Below are 21799 nucleotides of genomic sequence, written 5' to 3'. Positions count from 1 at the left end.
GACAAGGCATTAGCCCCCTAAGCCAAGGATCGTGGGTGAGTGTCACTGGGGTAAAATAAATTAATCTGCAGTTAGTCCAGATGAGTAAGGCTAAGAGCTATTAACAAGCAACTTCCTGAGGTACAGGGTTTGATTCCCTAAACCTTCATTTGCTTAATATGTGATCTTGAACAAGTCACATAACCAGGCTGGGCTTTAAGGCAAACAGCCAACCTCCTTAACTGTCTCCTGGCATGCAAACTAAGTAACTGTGTATAAACAGATTATGTTAGTCACAATAAGACATATCTGTATACTAAAACATACAGTTATTTAAAAGTATCCCTTCACAGGTACAATAGAATTAGAGAGACCATCAACACAAAGCAATCCCAGTGTGCATGTTTCACTGCTTTTTAGATGTATGCAACATGGCAAATACTTCCTCCTCACAACTGCTGCCCATACACTTGCCGTCCTCTGCCACTGATGACATCACAAAACGCATACACAGAGTTGTACATCACAAGTTAACGAGTATTAGGGTACATCTTCCTTTAACATCTGCCTACTGACTCAGTCTCCACCCCTCTACCAAACACTTTCTGCACGAGGTCAGGGGGAGCACTCTTACAAGACTTCAGTGAACAGGGTTACACAAACAAATGACAAAATCATAATCCTATAGCTTACTTGCATGAGGTCCTGCTGCCACAATACCACAGATGGAGCATTCAAACAAGGATAAAAAAGGAGGAAACAATGAACAGACTGTAGTAAGCATGTTAAAAGTTCTAACACTGCACAAAATGCTTACCAGTTCTTGCTTTGGGGGGGGGGGGGGGTTCGCAGGAATGTAGCAGAATGCAAGCTGTATCCTACTAAATGCAAGGAGGCACTAAAAACCTAAAAGCAGTCTTCAAGAATCAATGACATGAAGGACAGCCCTTCCAAAAAATACTCTGCTTCATGAACAGGAGAAGGACCCCAAGGACCCTTTCCTGATGTTATTTCTATTAATTAAAAGTTAACGAAATCTTGTTTTAGGAGAGTTTCAAATCCTTTTCAGTTGTCATTACTAGACAAATAGCGATAGACTTCTAGATCTCTGAAACAAAGAGCTGTTCCAGATACAGATACATTATGAGATTTAGATATGGAGAACACAAGTTTGAAGTTTGGCCATGCAGCAAAGTAACTCTGTGGGAGAATATGGCTTTACAATATTCAGTAGCACCAGGCAGTTATGCTGACCAACAGGGTAAGACACAAGTAATGCAGTAATTCTAGTTGGACTATTTTTTCAGGGCCATGAAGTGACAGGATTTGTTCTGTAGCTGGCAGCAAATCTGGCTATTTTGTAGTAGTATGCTCTTTGAAATGGAGTGAATGACGCAAGTTTGAAAATATCTGGGCTACAAATAAGTGACTAAATGAGATGCTCAGAGCCCCCCCCCTTTCTGGTTAGTGTGTGCTTGGCTCTACACAGGTACATGTTGGTTAAATTTTAGATTGTTGCCAATGGTGATGCCCACTAATTTTGTCTAGGTGACTAGTTCAAGTCTTATGCTGCTGAATGAGGGGATAGAGAAGGTGTTTTCTGCAGTGCTGAATTTTCTACATACGAAAGCAATTTAGAATGACAGTGTGTGTGTGTGTGTGTGTGTGTGTGTGTGTGTGTGTGTGTGTGTGTGTCCATGATTTAAGAGAAAATGGACTGTTTTAAGGTTTGAAGGTCTGGAAAGACCCTGGCAGAGCAGAGGAATGTGGCATCCTGTACATACTGAATAATAAGAGGTATCCATTGTTGTTGTTGAGAAGCCATTTATGCTGAACAGTTAAGCACCTAGAATAGATCTTTGTGGAATGCTTAAAGTGGGGTTTTCCTTTCGCCACTTTACTACCTGGGATCTATTTGACAGGCAGTTAAGGAACCAGTAGATGGAAGTGTGGTCAACACCAACTGAGGACAGTCAGAGTAGCAGCTTCTGAAGGGACAGTGTTAAAAGCTTTAGAAAGGTCAGGAAAATGACAGGAGACTAAGTTACCAGAGTCCCTATGACAGTTTGACAAAACTAACAGGAAAGTACAGTTGTGTACACTTACCATAAATGTAGATGTTAGAGTGTCTTCACTGTTGCAGTTATGACTGTAAGGTTCTCCCCTGCCAGCAGGCAGTCCTCGGTCGGCCAGAATCCCAAAGTCTGGGTCCGGCATCGGCTGTTCAGCCATGCTCCCTGACGTCAGAGCACCAGGAGTACAAAGCTGACAGCCGACGCCATGTTCTCCAGTTTTTCTTTTCTTGCCCCAGATGTCAGGAGTCCCAAAATGAATAAGATCCCATAACCTTTGCAAATACACCTCAGAAGAATTGAGAAAAAAGGAACCACACAAAAGTAAAAATAAGAGGGGACAGGAGGGAGGGAAACCCAGACTGCAACAGTGAAGACACTCGAACATCTACATTTATGGTAAGTGTACACAACTGTACTATGTTAATTGTGTTTCACTGTTGCAGTCATGACTGTAGGGTAGAATCCCAAAGCAGAATGAAAGGGAGGTGGTCATAAAGAAGAAGGGGCGGCTAAAAGGTCCTGCAAGACTGCAGAAGCAAAGCCTGCCCTAGACTTAGAGTAGAGAGGTAGATAGTTCAGTGCATACTTTTTCAAAGCACTACAAAGTTGCAGCTTCCAAAATGTCTTTGGTAGGAACTCCCCTGAGGAAGGCAGCGGAAGTGGCAGCAGCTCTGGTGGAATGAGTACGTATAACTCCCTGGGATTTGCTTTCCATGGTGTGAATAACAAAATCTGATTCCATGAGCCATCCATTTAGAAATGGTCTGTTTTGAAATGGCTTTACCTTGGGAACTTGAAGCATAAGAAACAAACAATTGCTCCGATTTTCTGATGTCCTTGGTTCTGTCCAGGTAAAAACGTAGTTGTCTGTGTACATCCAAGGAATGTAAGATCCTTTCCCCTTTATTTTGAGGAGTGGGGAAAAAAGTTGGCAAGTGAATAGTTTGATTTAAAGCCACGTTGGAAACCACCTTAGGCATGAAAGTAGGATTTGTCCTTAAAGACACCCTGTCTTGATGAAAAATAATATAAGGTTCTACAGCCATAAGAGCTTGCAACTCTGAAACTCTCCTGGCAGAGGTCAGAGCTAAGAGGATGGCTGTTTTCCAAGATAAAAACTTGATGTCAGAAGAGGCAGCAGGCTCAAAAGGAGGCAAGGTGAGCTTTTCCAAAACAGAGATCCCAAGCAGGAATGGGAGGAGACCTAGGAGGTCTTAAGTTCTTAGCTCCTCTGAGAAACTGTCTCATGAACTGGTGGGAAAAGATTGGAGGGTCTGTATTATAATGAGAGGAAATAGCAGAGGCATGTATCTTAATGGAAGAAAAAGAGAGACCCTTATGTAAGAGATCTGTCAGGTAAAGTAAAATCAAAGGAATGTTAGGAAGAAGAGGATCAGAATCCTGAGCCTGCAACCAGGAACAAAATCTTTTCCATTTTCCTGCATAAGATTTTCTAGTGCTAGGACGTCTGGCTTCTAAAATGACATCCATAACCTGCTTGGGTAGGAGAGAATGCATCAAAGACCCTGGATTAACCAGGCCGCCAGGCTGAGAGTTCTGACATGGGAGTGTAGAACCTGACCCTGGTGCTGGGACAGAAGGTTCGGAGTCTGTGGTAAAACCCAAGGGGGCTCCAGACATAGGTTTTTTTTTAGAGTTTGGTACCAAAACTGTCGAGGCCAATTTGGGGCCAGCAAGATCATCATCTTGGGCTTGTCCTGTTTGATCTTTAATAATACCAGTGGAAGAAGAGGAAGAGGCGGAAAGGCATATCCCGAGAGGTTTCTCCAACTGAATGATAGTGCATCCACTTTCCAAGCTTGTTCGTGGAAAGTCCTGGTGCAAAAAATCTGTATTTGATGATTGAGGTGGGAAGCAAAGAGGTCTATGCGAGGACATCCCCAGACTGCTGTTATCCTTTTTTTTCAATAATCATTTTTATTGTTTTGCCAAACCATTATACATTTCACACACTATTTACATTATGTACAATATTGCTTCCAATGTTTTAGTTCCATTTTGAATTTCCCTATAATACATTAAGAATGAATATCATTTTAACCAAGTACAGGAAATTAAAATCACAAAAAATTAAACATAAAAGCATCTACAATAGACAATTATAAACCAACTCATGCCAATAATTTGTATTATTTCTACATTTTCTATCTAATCCAAGAATGTGTTGGTACACATACAGAATGTCCTGACGGAAAGTGGATAGGAACCGCTACGCCAAAATAATATTAAAGATTTGTTCCCAAATTTTTATGCTGTTTATACTTTTCTTATTATTTCTAATTAACAATTTGTGCTAATATATGCTTAATCGCTAACAGCCTGAAATTTTGCCACAACACCTGTGCTGGGTTCAACCAATTTGTGGCTATATATAATTTCATTAGTAAACTAATATTCATAATTACAATCTTTTTTGTTTTGTCCAAATTCTCCGTGGAATATGTAAAATCAGAAATTCCCAGGAGAGTGTTGAGTTTTGGTAACCCATTTTTGTAGTTGTAACTTTAAAGAATTCCATAATTTATAAATGCACTTGCAACTCCAGAACATGTGTAACAAGTCTGCTGTCTGATCTACACACTGTGGACATTTAGGTGACTTTTTTGAATCAAATTTATGAAGTGTAAGATGGGTATAATATGCATTGTTAAATATGATCAATTGAGTAAAGACCAGTTTTTGAAGTGATACAGATTTTAATGTTAAGTTAAACGCCTCTACTATTTTACTGTCGTCTAGGGATGGCAATTTCTCTCTCCAGTATTTGGATAACAGAATATGATTATTATATTTTCTCTCTTTTGCCATTTTATACGCTGAGGATATATATTATTTATTTAATTTTTTTTGAATGTGTCGAACTAGGGTTCCAGAGAGAGTTTTTTTTTTGGGAGGCCCGGGGAGAAATGCTCCAGATTTTCTATCTTGTTGCAATGCTTCCCACAGGATGACCTGAAATAACTAGTTCCTCTTTTTTTATTTCAGAACTGGTAAAATAATTTATGGCCAAATCTTTTAACTGCTTCATTATAATTAAATAAGAGATGGGAAGATTCATCTCTTAAGATATCATGTACCGCTACTCCTAGGAAGAGGTATAAATCCCTTACAGTTAATTCCTTAATAAATGGATATTTCTTTAAGTCTATCAGTTGATTACCAATAGTTATATTAGGATTTCCAAACTGTTGAAACATCATCATATATTTTAAAAGGTTCAAGGAGGCAAACAGAGTTTGAGTCGCCACTGCCCATACCTTAATGTGTTCCATTAACTCATATTTACTCAATGTTTTTATATTCAAAAATGGTACAGCTTTAACATTAATTCTCTTCCCTTTTATATGTTTATAATTTAGCAGTACCCATTTGGGTATCCATTTTCTATTTTCACTATCCAAGTAAGACACCCTTAAAATCCTATTGGCCTGAATCACTGTATAATACATCTCAAAATCTGGTAAATCCAACCCCCCCCCCTCATTTTAGGAGCCATCAGTTTTTCATAGGATATTCTCGTTTTTCTGGGTTCCCACAGAAATTTCCCCAGTCCTATCTGAAATTGCTTGAAAAAGGATTTCGTGATTTTAAGTTGTGCTGCTCTAAAAATATATAGCATTCTGGGGAGAACGTTCATTTTTATTATCGCTGCTCTTGCCATCATCGGTAGCTTCAACTTACTCCATCTTTTCAAATCCATTGTTATTCAGTCTCCAGTTGCCTTAATATTGTTGACAAAAAAATTCTCTATTTTCAGTTGAAAAGTCAATCCCCAAATATTTTATTCTTTCTTCTGTCCTTATTCGTCCTATCAATGGTAGCATTGAAAAAGGTGTAGGTGTCTTTAGAGGGAATATTTTGTTTTTTTTTAAATTTAGTTTGTAATTAGCAATTTTCTCAAAGGTTTGTATTGCTGTTAGTATTTTTTCCGTATCTGACACCGGTGTGGTACTGTATATATTTAAATCATCTGCAAAAGCAGCCATCCTAAGCTTTATCCCAAGAAGTACAGGAGAATTATAAAAAACTTTGTTTCATATGAAGAAATAAAGGTTCCAAATACAGATTAAACAGTATGGGAGACAATGGGCACCCCTGTCGAGTTCCATTTTAATTTGAATCCTTTTGGAACATTCATGATTTATATATAAACTAGTGTATGCATTCTTGTATAAATTTCTTAACATAGAAATAAAAAGCTGAGGTATATTGAAATATGATAATGTTTCAAATAAATAAGCCAAATTAACTCTATCGAATGCTTTTGAGCATCAATTATTAAAGCATATATGTTCATATTTTTATACTTTGCATAAGATATTAAAGTATGAAGAGTTAATGTATTGTCTGTAGTCTGTCTCCCATCTATAAACCCCACCTGTTCTTCTGATATTATCAAGTTTATTATTTTTTTTAATCTACTAGCTAGAATAGATGTCATGATTTTCATATCAATATTCAACAATGATATGGGCCTATAATTGTCTGGATTTTGGGATCACTATTCTCTTTCAATAACAGAATTGTTCTTGAGGCATTAAAATGAAGATCATTGCTGCCATTCGAAATTATATAATTAAAGGTCTGTGAAAGTACGGTGCTCAGAATCCCACTAAAAGATTTATAAAATTCAGAGGTCATACCATCTGGTCCTGGGGCTTTATGTGGCTTTAGTTTCTTAATTGCCTCTAGAACTTCATCAACTGTAATCAATGCAGTCAATTCTCCCTGAGAATCCTCGTCAATCTTGGGAAAATTAATTTTCTGTAAGAACTCTTTTCTCTCTTCATCATGCCCATGAGTTTGTTGCTCACCATATATCTGATTAAAAATGGATTCAAAAATCTTCATGACATCTGACTTATCAGTATACAACGTATTATTATGATTTATTTCGGTAATTAATCGTGTCAATTTAGTCCGATTAATAATACGGGCTAATGCTTTCGAGGGAGTTTGAATGTGATTTGCATATTTAACTAAACTTCTTTGTTCGTACAGTGTCAATTTTCTGTTATGCATAAGAAACAGCTCTTTCTGACATCTTAACAACTCTTGTTTGCTCAGTGTAGTTACTCATCAGCTCCTGGTCCAATAATTGTACTTTAGTTTCCAGATCCAGTTGTTCTTTATTTTGGAGTTTTTTATAAGTGGCTTTCTGAATAAATAATCCTCTTAAAGTTTTAGTTGTAGCCCATTCTATATCTAATGGATGTTCATTACGGGGTATATTGTATACTAATTGTTTAAGTATCTCCTTAACTTCCTGTACTATATCTTCTTTGGTTAATAGGTATGGGTTTAAGGACCAATTATATCCACCATGATTTTTAGTATTCAAAATATCGGTCTTTAAAGTTAAAGTTATTTTAGAATGGTCTGAGAGCTGTCTAGCTTGATTAGAAACCCTAGGGTCAAGTGAAATGAACACTTCTGGAATTAAAAAAAAAAATCAATTCTTGACCACATTTTATGGCAGCTAGAATAGAAAGTAAAGTTTTCTGCCTTTGCTTGTATGTGTTTGTGTTTAAAAGGGTCATATAGTTTGAAATCCGTTCTCAGTTCTTTCAACGCTACCATTGCCTGCTTATTAAAAGCAGTCGAAGCTCCCAACTTATCAGTTTTAGAATCTTGGTAAGCATTCCAATCCCCCCCCATCACTATGTAACAGTTGTTATAAGACTGTAGAATAGAGTAAATTGAAGCTATATAATGATGTTGGTTCACATTTGGGGCATAAACACATAAAAGTACTATCGGCTTATCGAAACTTTCAGTTTTGAGAACCACCAAACACCATCTGCCTTCTTTATCTATTTTGTCCTCCAAAATTTCTCCTTGAAACTGATTCTTGATTATAATTGCCACCCCAGCACTATTCGTAGTCCCTTCCGCCTTTACAACCTTCCTAATCCATTTCTTGTCCTTCATTGTTTCCCACTGGTCATTAGTCAAATGTGTTTCTTGTAATAGAATAAAACCTGCTTTTGATTTAAAAAACAAATGCAGAAACAGCTTTCTTTTTTTCATGTTCTGGAGTCCTTTAACATTCCAGGAATCTATTATCCACATTCTAAACTATGAATTGATGAATAATGGTATCTATTTTTTGTTTTCCACCTTAAATTGACAAGTGTTGGTATTACGTGAATTTTTTGGAAGCAAAACAGCCATCCCATCCCTACCCAGTGCCTATCAACTATTCCTCCGGACCAGGATGAACATAGGTTTTCCACATTGGATAACATTCCCCAAGTAGCTAAACTACTAATTCTATTAACTAACAATAAAATAGCATGCAAAAAACCTACACCAACTATATCTACGTCTACAAAGTCTAACCCAGACATTCTACTAAACACCGCAGTCAAGTAACTACAGCTCTGAACATTTCCCTAATATTCATGTAAACTAATTGTACCTGACATGTCAAATAATTCACTTTTAACAAACTTTAAATACAGCAATAATATGTTAGCATTATAATTACTTGTTCCAAAACCTTAACAGTTCACCTAATAAGCACACAGTTATTATACATTTGTTTAAAACAAGCCATTATTTAGGTCAGCTATTTATCTTCAAAACATTCCTACAATATTGCATTTAATTTTTATAGATCATTACAGTTAGACATCACCTATATTACACAACTACTACTACTGTTTGCTAATTATACTATATGTATATATATATATATATTTTTTTCTTTTTTCTGTTCTCCCCTTTCCCCAAACTGAACACAGTTAAAAGATACTTATTTATTCACTTATTTACTCACTAAATAAAACACAGTAAGTTACAAAACAAGCCTGCAAAGGAGAGAAAAAAAAAAAAAAAAAAGAGAGAAAAAAATAACACAAAAAATAGACTGCATTACCTGGATTTACCACTAAGCCATAGACTCTTATACAGCAACAGCCAAACCATACATTTTTGTCCATACAAGACACATTTTACCTCATTGATCGTTTCTCAGTCATTTTAGCCTCAAAGTCCCAAAAAGCTTCGTTTCGATTTACAGCAGCTCTTCTTGCTTCCCAGCAGTTGCAGCAGTCCAGGCAGTTCAATTTTCGAATTTTCTTGCTCGCGACGGGGGAACCAATTCGCAAACGGACCTCTCAGCTGTACCACACTCAAAACGGTCCCCCTGCTTCCTTTACCTTGTTTCCTGCTTCCTCGTGGGTCAGGAGCGCTCGTAGAAGCCATAAAACTTCGTGGAATCTTCGTGTTTCAGCTAGGAAGACGAGATTAAAAGATAAAACGGAGAATTACCAGGCCTGCTGAAGAAAGAAGAACACACAAAGGATTTTGAAGCCTCGGATTCTCGTAAATGAAGTCTCCCATTCACTCTAATGCAGGAAAAAGCCAGGATGTACTGTTCAATTTTCAGACGGTGGCAGAGTATTAAACAGCTTCAAAAAGGTAGGTCTGGCTTCTTTTTTTGTATTTACAGTGTATTTAATGCCATCAAGAGTAAAGATTAAACTGTTAGGATATTTCATTTGAAATCTAATGTTTTTGTCAATTAGAAACTTAACAGTATGGAACCAGCATTTGTCTAGACTGTCTTATTTGTGCTGGTAAATCCTGTGTTATAGAAACTTTATAACTTTGCCACATTATAGATCCTCCAGATTTTTTTATGGTTAGAAGTATTTTATTCACATCCTGGAAGTTTGACATACACAGGTCTTGGTGTATTTGAAGCTTGGGAATTCCTGTAAGCTCTATGTGCTCTTTCTATGACAATTTGCTGAACATCCACAGAGTCCTTAAGTAATGTTTCAAATATTTGTATGATAGAAGTGTTCAGCTCATTATATTGGATTGATTCTGGGATCCCTCTGATGATTATGTTGTTACGTCTTGATCTTGCTTCCAGGTCCAGAATTTTGTTTTGCATCATTTGTATATCAGCCTCTTGTGATTCAGATCTTTTAGTGAGCAATGCTATATTGTCTTCATTTGCTGCTATTCTGGTTTCTGCTTTCTCCATTCTTGTTAGAATCCGATTACATGTCTCACTAAATGTTTGTGTTTGGGATGTTAGGTCTTGTAATGCATCTTGTATAGGCAACAATGCAGATTTAATTTCTTCCATCGTAACCTGTTGATCAGATTTCGCTGATGCCCCTGTTTTTGCAGTTTCTTGCTGTCTGAATGTTTTCTGTCTCTTAAATCTGGATTCCTTCTCTGGAGACTGTAATGCTTAAATCTGGATTCCTTCTCTGGAGACTGTAATGCTGACAGTTTAGTTTTAGTAGTTGTAGTGTCCATATTTTTATCTTCTTTTGACATTTTGAAATGCTGCAGATAGAGATGATTACCAAGTAAAAGTTTCAGTAATGTGGTAATTCAGTCCTTTGTTTGTTGCTCTGTTCAGAATCAACCAAGCAATCAGTTCCAATCCTGTTGTCACCAAGTATTTATTTTCAATTTTTTTTCCTCGATAAGATCGCTGACTTCTAGTAGATTATTAATTGCTTTCAATTAGTTGATTAACTCCAAATGTACATCCGCAAAGGTGATTTTTGTTTCTGGTCTTTGGAGAGCTGAAGTACTGCAGTGCTTATAGAATGGCTGCCATCTTTGTCTCCCCAGACTGCTGTTATCCTGAATATTTCGGTGTCCAGCATCCACTCGTGTGGATCCAAAAGGTTCCTGCTCAGACTGCCTGCCAGGAAGTTTTGCTTCCCTGGTAGAAACTGAGCTTGAAGGTCCAGAGTGCAAGCTAGAGCTGTGTTCCATAGATCCATGGCTAGTCTGCAAAGGGGGTAGGAATGAGATCCCCCTTGCTTGTTACCACATAACTGTGGTGTTGTCTGTCCGTATCAGTAGTTGGCCTGGTTGTAGAAGATTCCCGAAGGCCAATAGAGCTTTCTGAACGGCTAACATTTCCTTTAAATTGATATGCAGGTGCTTCTGATCCTTTGTCTAAAGGCCCTGCAGACAGTTGCCCTGAAAATGGGCTCCCCATGCATAATCTGAGGCATCCGTGGTTAGTATTTGAGTGGCCGGAGGCAGACAGAAGGGTTTTCCTTTGTTTAGAGTGCATGCCTTGGACCACCAAAGGAATTCCTTTTGAAGACAAGGTAGGACGGAGATCAGAATGTCTAAACTGCGGCAATGCCGCAACCATACACTTTTTAGGTACCACTGTATTTTCCTCATATGTAGCCTTGCATATGGTACGAGAGGGATGCAGGAGGCCATGTAACCCAAAGCCTGCAGGAATCTCCTTGCAGATAGCGGAGTTAAAGTTGCCAAGGTTATGACAGAGCCAGCTTTTCGTGTGTCAGAAATGCCATCTGGGTTGTAGTGTTTAGAGAAACACCCAGAAAAATTATCTGTTGTGAGGGTGTCAAATTTGACTTTATGTTTACAGTGAATCCCAGGAACTTGAGAAGATTCTGAACAAACTGTAGATGCTGTAGTAAGACCTCCTTGCTGTCTGCCTGAATAAGACAAGTCGTCCAGATAAGGGTAAATTTGAATTCCCTTGAGTCTGCAATAAGCTACTACTGGAGCCAGGCATTTGGTGAAGATCCTGGGCGCAGTGGAAAATCCAAAGGGCAGCGCAAGTGCCTCGATCCGGCCTTGAACCTGAAGTATTTTCTGCGCTCCTGCCTGATGGGAATGTGTAAATATGCCTCTTAAATCCAAAGTTACCATCCATGCATTTTTGGTCAGCATTGGAAGTAGCTTGAATTTTGGTATCTCTAGAAAAGTGTTCAAGACTGACAGATCCAGAATGGGTCTCCATGAATTTTGTTTCCTGGGGACTAGAAAGAGCCTTGAGTAAAAACCTTGTCCCATCTCTGAAAGTGGAACTAGTTCTATGGCTTTCATAGCCAAGAGAGCTTCCACCTGGTTTAAGGCCTCTGTCCATTGATGTTTTGGAAGATCTGGCCATCCGCTTGGCCTTGGTTGGGTATGAAAAAGAATTTGTAACCTCTTGAAACCACATCCAGAACCCACTTGTCTTGGGTTATACGAGTCCAATTTAGGTGAAAAAGAGAAAGTTTTCCTCCGAGAGGGGCTTCCAGGCAAGAAGTTCCTGCAGCTCAACAGAGGGAGTCATGGAGCGTTTCCTATGAGCTTGCGACCTGTCCTCTCCTCTCCTCCCCTAGGGGTGGAAGCAGTCCACTGTCTTGGTCTATAAGAGGCTTGTGTTTGAGGACTTCCTCGTGAGCGTCTGTATCTACCCCTCTGAGGCCTGTCTGAATTGGGAAAGGACCAATTTTTTGTAGGCCAATTCCTACTAAATCTGGGTGGCTGTACTTGTAAGAAATCTTTAACCGTTTGCATGGATTTAGCCTTATCCTCCATCTTTTTAATCACCTCTTCAGCTTTAGATCCAAACAAAACATTATGCTGAACAGGAGCATCCAATAATTTTGCTTTTACTTGATCTGGCAAATTTGGTTTCTTTAACCAAGCATGCCTTCTAATTACTGTACCAGAGGCAGCAGCCCTACAAGAAGCCTCCAAGGCATCAAAACCACAGTGTAAACCATGCTTCCCAACTTGTTCAGTGGCATGCATTAAGTCATGTAATTCCTTATCATCTGGCACAGGCGGAAATGGAAGTTAGCTTTTGTTTTAAAACAGACAGGAGAAATTGCTGGTATTTCAGCATATGAAACTTAGATAAAGCAGAAGTGTACACTTTTTTGCCCCATCTTTCTAAAGATCTAGAATCCTTCTCAGAGGGAATGGGGTGGGGTATTTAGCAGAAGCGGCCTTAACTCCCTTAGGACCCTGAGAAATGGTTTCAGGGTCAGCAGTAGGGTTCTTGTATAAAAACTGGTGGGAATCAGGAACCCTGTAATATCTGTCAGGCTTAACAGGAGCTGGAGGAAGTGTCAGGGGTTAAGTTAGCATCCGAAAAAGCATCATCCACAATATCCAAAATAGGCGGAATAGCCAGGAGTCTATGTTGGGGAAGAAGAAAATCCCTTAGTCTTTTCTTAGATTCTGAATACTCCTGTCCTACCCAGTGAAAATGTTCCCTCATTTCATGCAAAGTTTCCCCAAAAGAGAAATCATCAGGGGGAGAAGCTGAGGGAATGGATTCCTCAGCATCAGAATCCTCATAAGGAGGGAAAGAATATTCCTGGTCAGAAGAAGAAACTGAAGAAACAGAAGCCTGATCAGAGGAGTCATAATAAACTTCCTGCCTTGGCCTTTTATCTGGAGGGGGATGTGAACCCCTAATCATAGTAAGTAAGTCCTCCGCCATCTTAAGTAACTGTTTCTGTGACTTGGGAGCCAGATCAGAAGAGGCCTGTGTTGCAGTCTTTGATTTGGAAGGAGTCTTTGGCTTTGCCTTTATTAGAAGCTTGAGTAGGCCTGAAATCCCCTTCGGAAGCCGGTACCTGCACAGCGGCTCCGGACCCATCCAAAGGAGCATTGTCCGAATGTCCTGCAACAGAAGTATTCAAAGGCCTAGTTGGCTCCTCGTGGGAGTCAGTTTCGGCCATCGGTTCCGAAATGGCCGACGACAGGGGCTGCAAAAGCACCTCACTGACGACGGCCGAACCTGAAGCTGGCTCTGCTTATACAATATCGTCAGATTCGGACCTCGGAGGCCTATCTTTGTCCTTGCGTCGTTTGTGAACTCCGGTAGCCGGAACCGTATCCGACGACATTTTGTAATTAAAACGCCTACCGAAGTAATGAAATGCAAAATCGTACCTTCGTTTAAATGTACGTTGATTGAATCTAGCACAAAACCAACAACTAGCTACATCGTGGTCAGGGCCTAAGCAAGGAATACAGTAAGAATGAAAATCCTTATGAGGTATTTGCTTCCCACATGAAATACAATTATTAACTTTTTCTGACATCGGACTGGAGCAAGAAAAAAGTTTCCCCAACGGGGTACTTAGCTTTGAGTAGGAGAAAAAAATCTTCAGACTGAAGTTTGTTCAGAAAAGTTTGTCAGGAGTCAGCCGACCGGCACTTGCGAACTGCATCACCGCACGGCAAGAAAGACTGGGGTACATGGCGTTGGCTGTCAGCTTTGTACTCCTGGCGCTCTGACGTCAGGGAGCATGGCTAAACAGCCGACGCCGGACCCACACTTTGGGATTCTGGCCGACCAAGGACTGCCTGCCGGCAGGGGAGAACCCTACAGTCATGACTGCAACAGTGAAACACGATGAACATCAGTGTCAGTACTATTGTGTGTGTGTGTGGGGGGGGGGGTCTTAAACCATCTGTCTGGGAGAACACTTTACTGTCAGAAAGACGCAAGTTGAGCTTCGATTTTTTTTTAGTACTTTGGATGGGTAACAGAATGGAAGGGAAGGTAATGGGATGAAATTTAGAGACTTTGGTAGATGTTCTACCTTTATATATAGTGGCATAAGTGATTTTTCCAAATTTCTGGGAAACTGCTCTATTTAATTAGACTAAAACAGGGTAAGCCAGAACGTTAGCCGCTATTTTAATAAATTTAGTGGGAAGGTTGTTATGATGCCTGTGCCCTGGCCCAGCAATCAAGGAGCCTCAATCCTCACCACTAACACCATATGTAAATGAAAGGATAACAAATAAACACAGTAAAGTGAAATTTCCCTTGAGAGTTCACAGATCATAGCCAGTCTAGGGCTGGTCGCTCCCTTGCTCTCCAGGTCCCCAGTAAGACTCCCCACTGGGACAGCTATAGGGTCCATATCTCAGCCATCTGGGCAAGCTAAAACCTCCAGCATCCTCTCTGTCCAACCAGTGCTTCGTGTCCCTGCCCAAGTAGCTGACACACACACACACACACACACACACACACACACACACACACACACACACACACACACACACACACACACACACACACACACTCCTGGGAAAGGCTGGCACAGGTTCTCCAGCTGTGCCCCTATTACACAGACTATACAGTACTACTGTCTGCCGCCACCCAGCTAATATTTATCACCTACTCAAAGGCCGTTAAAAGGGTGTCCAATTATTACTGTGCAATATTATCAAATTGGTCGTATAGCTAAAAGTACAGTTTTGTACCTACCATAAATGTAGATGTTCGAAGATCCACATTGCTGCAGTCCTTACATATGGGTAGTCCGCTGTCCTTGGTCGGCCCGAATACCAAAGTATTAGGCTGACGTCGGTCAAGGTGCTTAAAACTGACATCAGGACGTCAGGGTACAAAAGCGCATGACCGACGTCACATCCTCAGTCTTTTCTTGCCCCAGATGTCAGAAGGCCCTAAAAAGAAAGGCCAAAGCCAAAAAACAGCAAAGAACAACCAACCACCCCTGCACTAACCATATTTACAATATTTACAACTCAAACCACACAACCACCTCAAACTACAGAGGGGAAGGAGGGAGGGAAAATTGGACTGCAGCAATGTGGATCTTCGAACATCTACATTTATGGTAGGTACAAAACTGTACTATGTTCTTCATCTCACATTGCTGCAGTCCTTACATATGGGTAGAATCCCAAAGCAGAGGTAAGGGAGGATGGCAAAACTATAAAGCATTAGGAGCTGCCAAAATGCCCTGTAAAATTGCAGTGGCAAATCCAGCCCTAGATTTAGAGTAAAGTGGAAGGTGGTAATGCTTAGAGAAAGTATGCACTGAACTCCAAGTAGCTGCCTCCAAAATATCTTTAGTAGCCACCCCCCTTAAAAAAGCTGTAGAAGTGGCAGTAGCCCTAGTGGAATGAGGCCTAATCCCAGCTGGAATCTCCTTACCATGATGGGAATAACAGAAAGCAATACAAAACCAATCCACTTAGAAATAGTTTGTTTTGAAACAGGTTTGCCCTGAGAACCCAAAGCAAATGAAACAAATAACTGCTGAGACTGCCTGAACCCTTTAGTTCTGCTCAAATAATATCGCAACTGTCTGTGTATATCCAAAGTGTGCAAAATCTTTTCCCTTTATTTTGGGGGTTTGCATAAAAAGTAGGCAAATGAATAGTTTGGTTTAAAGCCACACTAGAAACCACTTTAGGCATAAAGGAAGGATTAGTACTAAAGATACCCTATCCTTGTGGAAAATTAAGAAAGGCTCAACCGCCATAAGGGCCTGTAATTCAGACACCCTTCTCGCAGAGGTAATGGCCAACAAAAAAGCAGTCTTCCATGATAAATATTTCAACTCGGCAGTAGCTGCAGGCTCAAAAGGTTGTAGAGTGAGTTTCTCCAACACAAAATTGAGATCCCAAGCAGGAGTAGGAGCTCACGTGGGGTCTTATATTCTTTGCCCCTCTAAGGAATTGCTTAAACAAAGGATGAGAAAATAATGGTGGGTCACAGTCATAGTGAGCAGAAATTGCTGCAGCATGAACCTTTATAGAGGAGAAGGACAAACCTTTGTCCAATAAGTCAGTAAGGTATTGAAGAGCAACACTTAAATTAAGTTTAGAAACATCAAAGTCCTTTGCTGTACTCCAAATTAAAAATCTCCTCCATTTATCTGCGTAAACTTTCCTTGTACTAGGCCTTCTGGCCTCCAAAATAACATTCAAAACTTGTTGTGGAAGCTGAGACCCTTCAGGGTTTAAAAAATAATATGCCAGGCTGTTAGATGCAGAGACTGAAGTTTGACATTGAGTAGGTGACTGTTCTCCTGAGACAGCAGGTGTGGAATCGAAGGCAAAGGCCATGGAGGCTCCCGTACCAGACTTCTCAGTAATGGGTACCAGTGCTGTCGAGGCCAATCCGGAGCTATTAAAATCATGGTTGGCTTGTCCTGTCTGACCTTCAGGAGTACCTTTGGGAGGAGAGGCAGTGGTGGAAAGGCATACACGTGAAGATTGCTCCAATTGAATGAGAGAGCATTCACTTTCCAAGCTGTGGGATGAAACCTTTTCGTGCAAAACTTTGGCAACTGGTAATTTAGTGGAGAAGCGAACAGATCTATGTCTGGAGTTCCCCATAACACTGTCAATTTTTGAAATACATGAGGATCCAATTTCCACTCGTGGGGATCCATGATTTGTCTGCTCAACACTCTGCTAAGGAGTTCTGTGCTCCTGGCAGAAACCTTGCCTGAAGATGTAGCTGCAAACTGAGAGCAGTCTCCCACAAAATCATTGCTTGTCTGCATAGAGGGTAAGAATGAGTCCCCCCTTGCTTGTTGGTGTACCACATGACAGTTGTGTTGTCTGTTTGAATCAACACCTGCCCTGGAAGAAGTAAATCCTTGAAAGCTATCAATGCAAATTGGACTGCTAACATCTCCTTCAAGTTGATATGTAAATGTTGAAGTCTGGCAGGCCACGTGTCTTGCACCCATTTTCCATTTAGATGCTCCCCAAGCTTTGTCTGAGGCATCTGTCGTTAGAATCTGACTCGCCTCTGGTCGGGTCACAGAGAGTCCCTTGTTTAGGTGACATTCCTGAGCCCACCACAAAAATTCCTTTTGAATGCAAGGTATTATCTGAATGACAGTGTCCATATCTTGGCAGTGTTGTGTCCATTCATTTTTGAGATACCATTGTAGCTTCCTCATATGCAGTTTGGCATTGGGAAGTACCAGAATACAAGATGCCATGAACCCCAAGGCTTGAAGGACTGTCCTTGCAGTCAGCCTGGACTGACGAGACAATTGATGGAAATAAAGAGAAAGATTCTTTTGTTTGTCCGAGTCAAAAGGCCATCTGGGATGCTGTATTCAGTCTCACACCCAGAAAGCACATGTCCTGAGAGGGTACTAGACTGGACTTTATTTCGTTCACAGAATACCCTAGGCATCTTAACACTGCCATCACATACTGTAAATGATGAAGAAGCTCGTCCTTTCCTTGAGCCAGAATCAGGCAATCGTCCAAATAAGGATAGATTTGTATTCCTCTTAGCCTGAAGAAAGCTATCACTGGAGCCAGAACCTTTGTGAACACTCTGGGCAGTAGATAAGCCAAAGGGCAATGCAGAGAACTGATAATGAAAAGTCCCAGCCCGAAAACGCAGATACTTCCTGCAACTGGGCCTGATAGGAACATGACGGTAAGCCTCCTTGAGATCCAGAGTCACCATCCAGTGATCTTTGCCCAGCAGAGGTAAAAGCTGTTGTAACGTCAACATTTTGAACTTGGGAATGTCCAGATATGTGTTGAGGATAGATAAATCCAAAATTGGTCTCCACGTGTTCCCTTTCTTGGTACTAGAAACAGGCGAGAATAAAATCCTAGGCCCACTTCTGGCAGAGGGACCGGTTGTATAGCTCCTATTTGAAGTAGTAGAGAAATCTGTTTGTGAGCCTCTAGTCTTTGCTGAGGAGGAACGTCTGGCATGCCTTTGAAAGGAGGCAAGGTATGGAAATAAAACTTGTAACCTTGGTGTATGATATCCAACACCCATTTGTCCTGGGTAATTAAAATCCAATTTTCCTTGAAGAGTGCCAACCGTCCTCCCAAAGGTGCTGCCAGGCAAGAAGGATCTGGCAGCTGAAACAATAGGTCATTGGGCCTGTTTACGAAAGGACTGGCCCCTGCCCTCACTCGAAGATTGTGCAGGTGAACTCCATGTTCTAGGTCTGAGGGAACTCAGAGCTCTGCCCCTACCACGTCTAGATCTACTCCTAGACTGAGAATCAGAAGAAGGATACGTCCACCCCTTAGCAGGCCAATTTCTACTAAACTTCGGAGGCTGAACTTGCAAAAAATCTTTAACAGTCTGCATAGACTTAGCCTTGTCTTCCATTTTCTTCAAGACTGACTCCACAGGTGGACCAAACAACACTTCAGACTGCAAAGGAGCATCCAAAATCCTTGTCTTAACATGGTCAGATAAATTCTGATCCTTAAGCCAGGCGTGCCTGCGAAGAACTGAACCAGTGGCAGCCACCCTAGAAGAGGCCTGCAAAGCATCAAAACCACACTGTAAAGAATGCTTACCCACCTGTTCAGAGACATGCACCAAATCTTGTAATTCTTTACACTCAATGCCTTCTGCCAGAGCATCCACCTTAGATTTCAATTGAGAAAGAAGAAAATTCTGATATTTCAACATATGAAACTGGCAATTCAAAGCCCTCATTGCTAAGGTAGAAGATGTATAGACCTTCTTTCCCCATCTATCCAAAGCTCTGGCCTCTTTATCTAGAGGAACCGGATTCTTTACAACAGAGGCCCTGACACCCTTAGGTCCCTGGCTAATAGTTTCTGGGTCCGCCCTAGGACTCTTATAGAGATATTTATGAGCCTCAGGCACCCTGTAAATACCTATCCGGTTTAACAGGCGCAGGAGGCAGAGAATCAGGATTAAGTGAAGCCTCTGCAAATACATCTCGCACAACATCCAGAACAGGAGGTATAGCTAAGGGCCTATGTTGAGGTAAAAACAAAAATTCCCTGAGCCTTTTCCGAGAATCAGAGAAGTCCTGACCTTCCCACTTAAAATGTTCCCTCATAGAATGAAGTGTCTCTGAAAAAGAAAAATCCTCTGGAGGAGAAGCAGGAGTGGAATCTTCTGCATCAGAATCAGAATAAGGAGTGTACTCCTGCAAGTCTTCAGCCGAAGACTCTGAATCATCCAAAGCCTGTTCAAAACTTTCCAATTCTGGCTCCACCCTAGGCCTCTTATCAGGAGGGGGCATAGAACCTCTAATCAGAGTAATCAAATCTTCTGCCATTTTAAGCATGTGCTTCTTAGGCACAGACCCTGCTGAACTAGGAGTGACACCAACAGAAGCTAAACCTGGCCTGCCTCTGGAAGAAGCCTTGGAAACAGAAGGAGAGGGCCTAACCACCCTGGGAAGGGAGGGGAGTACAGAAACCTGAGAAGCCCCTTCAGCCTGGCCTGCCTCTTGAGAGGCCTCATCCTGCAAAATCAAGGTCTCCCCCTGAGACTCCAGAGAAGCCTCCATCGGAACCACCGGTTCCATTGAAGCCTCTAAAGAACCGGCGTCCGGAACGGACGACTCATCTTGCCTGGGTTTAACCGCTTTGTCTTTGCGCTTCTTCGTGGAAGCGGGCGGAGTATCCGACGGCATGTTATAATTGCACCGCTTCCCGAAGACCAGCCTAGCACAATCTAACCTTTGCTTAATAGTGCGCTTATTAAACCTAGCACAAAAGCAACACCCGACTACGTCGTGCTCAGGCCCCAAACAAGGAATGCACAAAGAATGATAATCCCTATGCGGTATCTGTTTCCCACAAGAAATACAATTATTCACTTTTTCTGACATCCGGTAATACACTGAGGCAAGAAAAAACCAAAATATTCCCAACGGGTACTTAGCCAACTTGGATTCGGTCTGAAACTCCGAACTCGAAAAATTTCAGAACGCCGAACGGCACTTGCAACGCTGCTTCTGCATCGGACCATGCGGCAAAAAAGACTGAGGATGTGACGTCGGTCATGCGCTTTTGTACCCTGACGTCCTGATGTCAGTTTTAAGCGCCTTGACCGACGTCAGCCTAATACTTTGGTATTCGGGCCGACCGAGGACAGCGGACTACCCATATGTAAGGACTGCAGCAATGTGAGATGAAGAACATCAGTTAAGGCTTATTAAGAGTGACTTTGTACAGTAATCACTATAAATATGCAATGTACTATAGAGCTTAAATTATCTCTACACAAAACATCCACAGTTGAAAGGTTTTAAAATATTTAATAAATAAAAAAAACACAAGACAATACTTCTTACTACACAGTGCTAGTCAAGAGTTCAGAGATCACAGAGAAATACTTAAAATAATTCAGTAGTACAGTTCTGACATCACAGAAAAACAGTCTAATCTTTCTAGTTCCTAGCTATTTCTAAAAGAAAACAAGTCTAAGATAAACTTACATATGGAGCAAAGGCAGTGCCGAGTTAGATGGTAAAGACAAAAATGTTTAGTCCTCTTTGGTTCTCTGTTTAAATTGAAATTGCAGTTCTGATTCACATTACATCATTCTCCACACTTCCCAGGGTTCCCAGGCTAACAGAAACTGCATTTACATTCTTAACATCTCATTTTGTTATCTTGCAGCTGGGTCAGGAAGCAGAGCAATAAAAAATACATGTGCATGTTTAAATCTAGCAATTTAACTCTTGGTTAAAACAATAGAAATAATTTCTTCATCTAGACCACTCGGCACTACTGTCTACATCACAGGGTCACCACGTGCTTTACTTTGGTCATTAGAGTGCACTGTCACATTTTCTCCAAGTTCCACATGTAACACTATTTCTTTACATTTAAGACAACTAACATAGTTTACATTCATATTTATAAATGACAGAATTATCTGCAAAATTCTATGTGGCTAGGCTGGCAGCCTTCACAGTTGTCATCAGCAAAAAAAAAAACAATGGCAGGTTTTAGCTCAAGAAGAAATTTTCTTAATGATAAAGCTGAAAATGAAAGAGCGCACTGTGTGTGGTTTGCTGAAGGGGCATTTGAAGGTTCCTGGATTGCACAATAAGAGAAGATAGAGTTGAAGTGTGAACTGAAATGGCTAAAATGGCATCTTTAAGGTTTAGAGTATTGGGAGAAGAAAGAGTTTTAAGGTTTAGGGTACTGGGAGAGGGAAGAATGGTCAACCAGGGTCAGAAGGAACAATTCTAGATTCCTCTGGTGCATTTCTTGGAGACTGATGTAATAGGCCTTTTTTCTGGTTGACTGAATTGTTGAAAGTCTAAAACAAACAGGCTTTGTTCCTTTGTCCAATAACTCATAGCCCTGGTTAACTAATTCACTCCAATGGAGCTCAGAAAGTTTGCACTGTAACTTCCAATGGGTGGAGCCTAAGC

General features: G+C 40.8%; 1 protein-coding gene across 1 annotated transcript in view; it reads right to left on the bottom strand.

Annotated features, from left to right (window-relative positions):
* The window catches only part of WDR77 (WD repeat domain 77), a 71645-nt gene that overhangs the window by 660 nt on the left and 49186 nt on the right, over positions 1-21799 (bottom strand). The window lies entirely within an intron of this gene.

This window comes from Protopterus annectens, chromosome 7.part0 (genome assembly GCF_019279795.1).
Source record: "Protopterus annectens isolate FY-2018-M chromosome 7.part0, PAN1.0, whole genome shotgun sequence".
NCBI classification, from domain to species: Eukaryota; Metazoa; Chordata; order Ceratodontiformes; family Protopteridae; genus Protopterus; species Protopterus annectens.
Note: the sequence above shows the minus strand (reverse complement) of the source record. Positions and strands in the feature narration are given on the sequence as shown.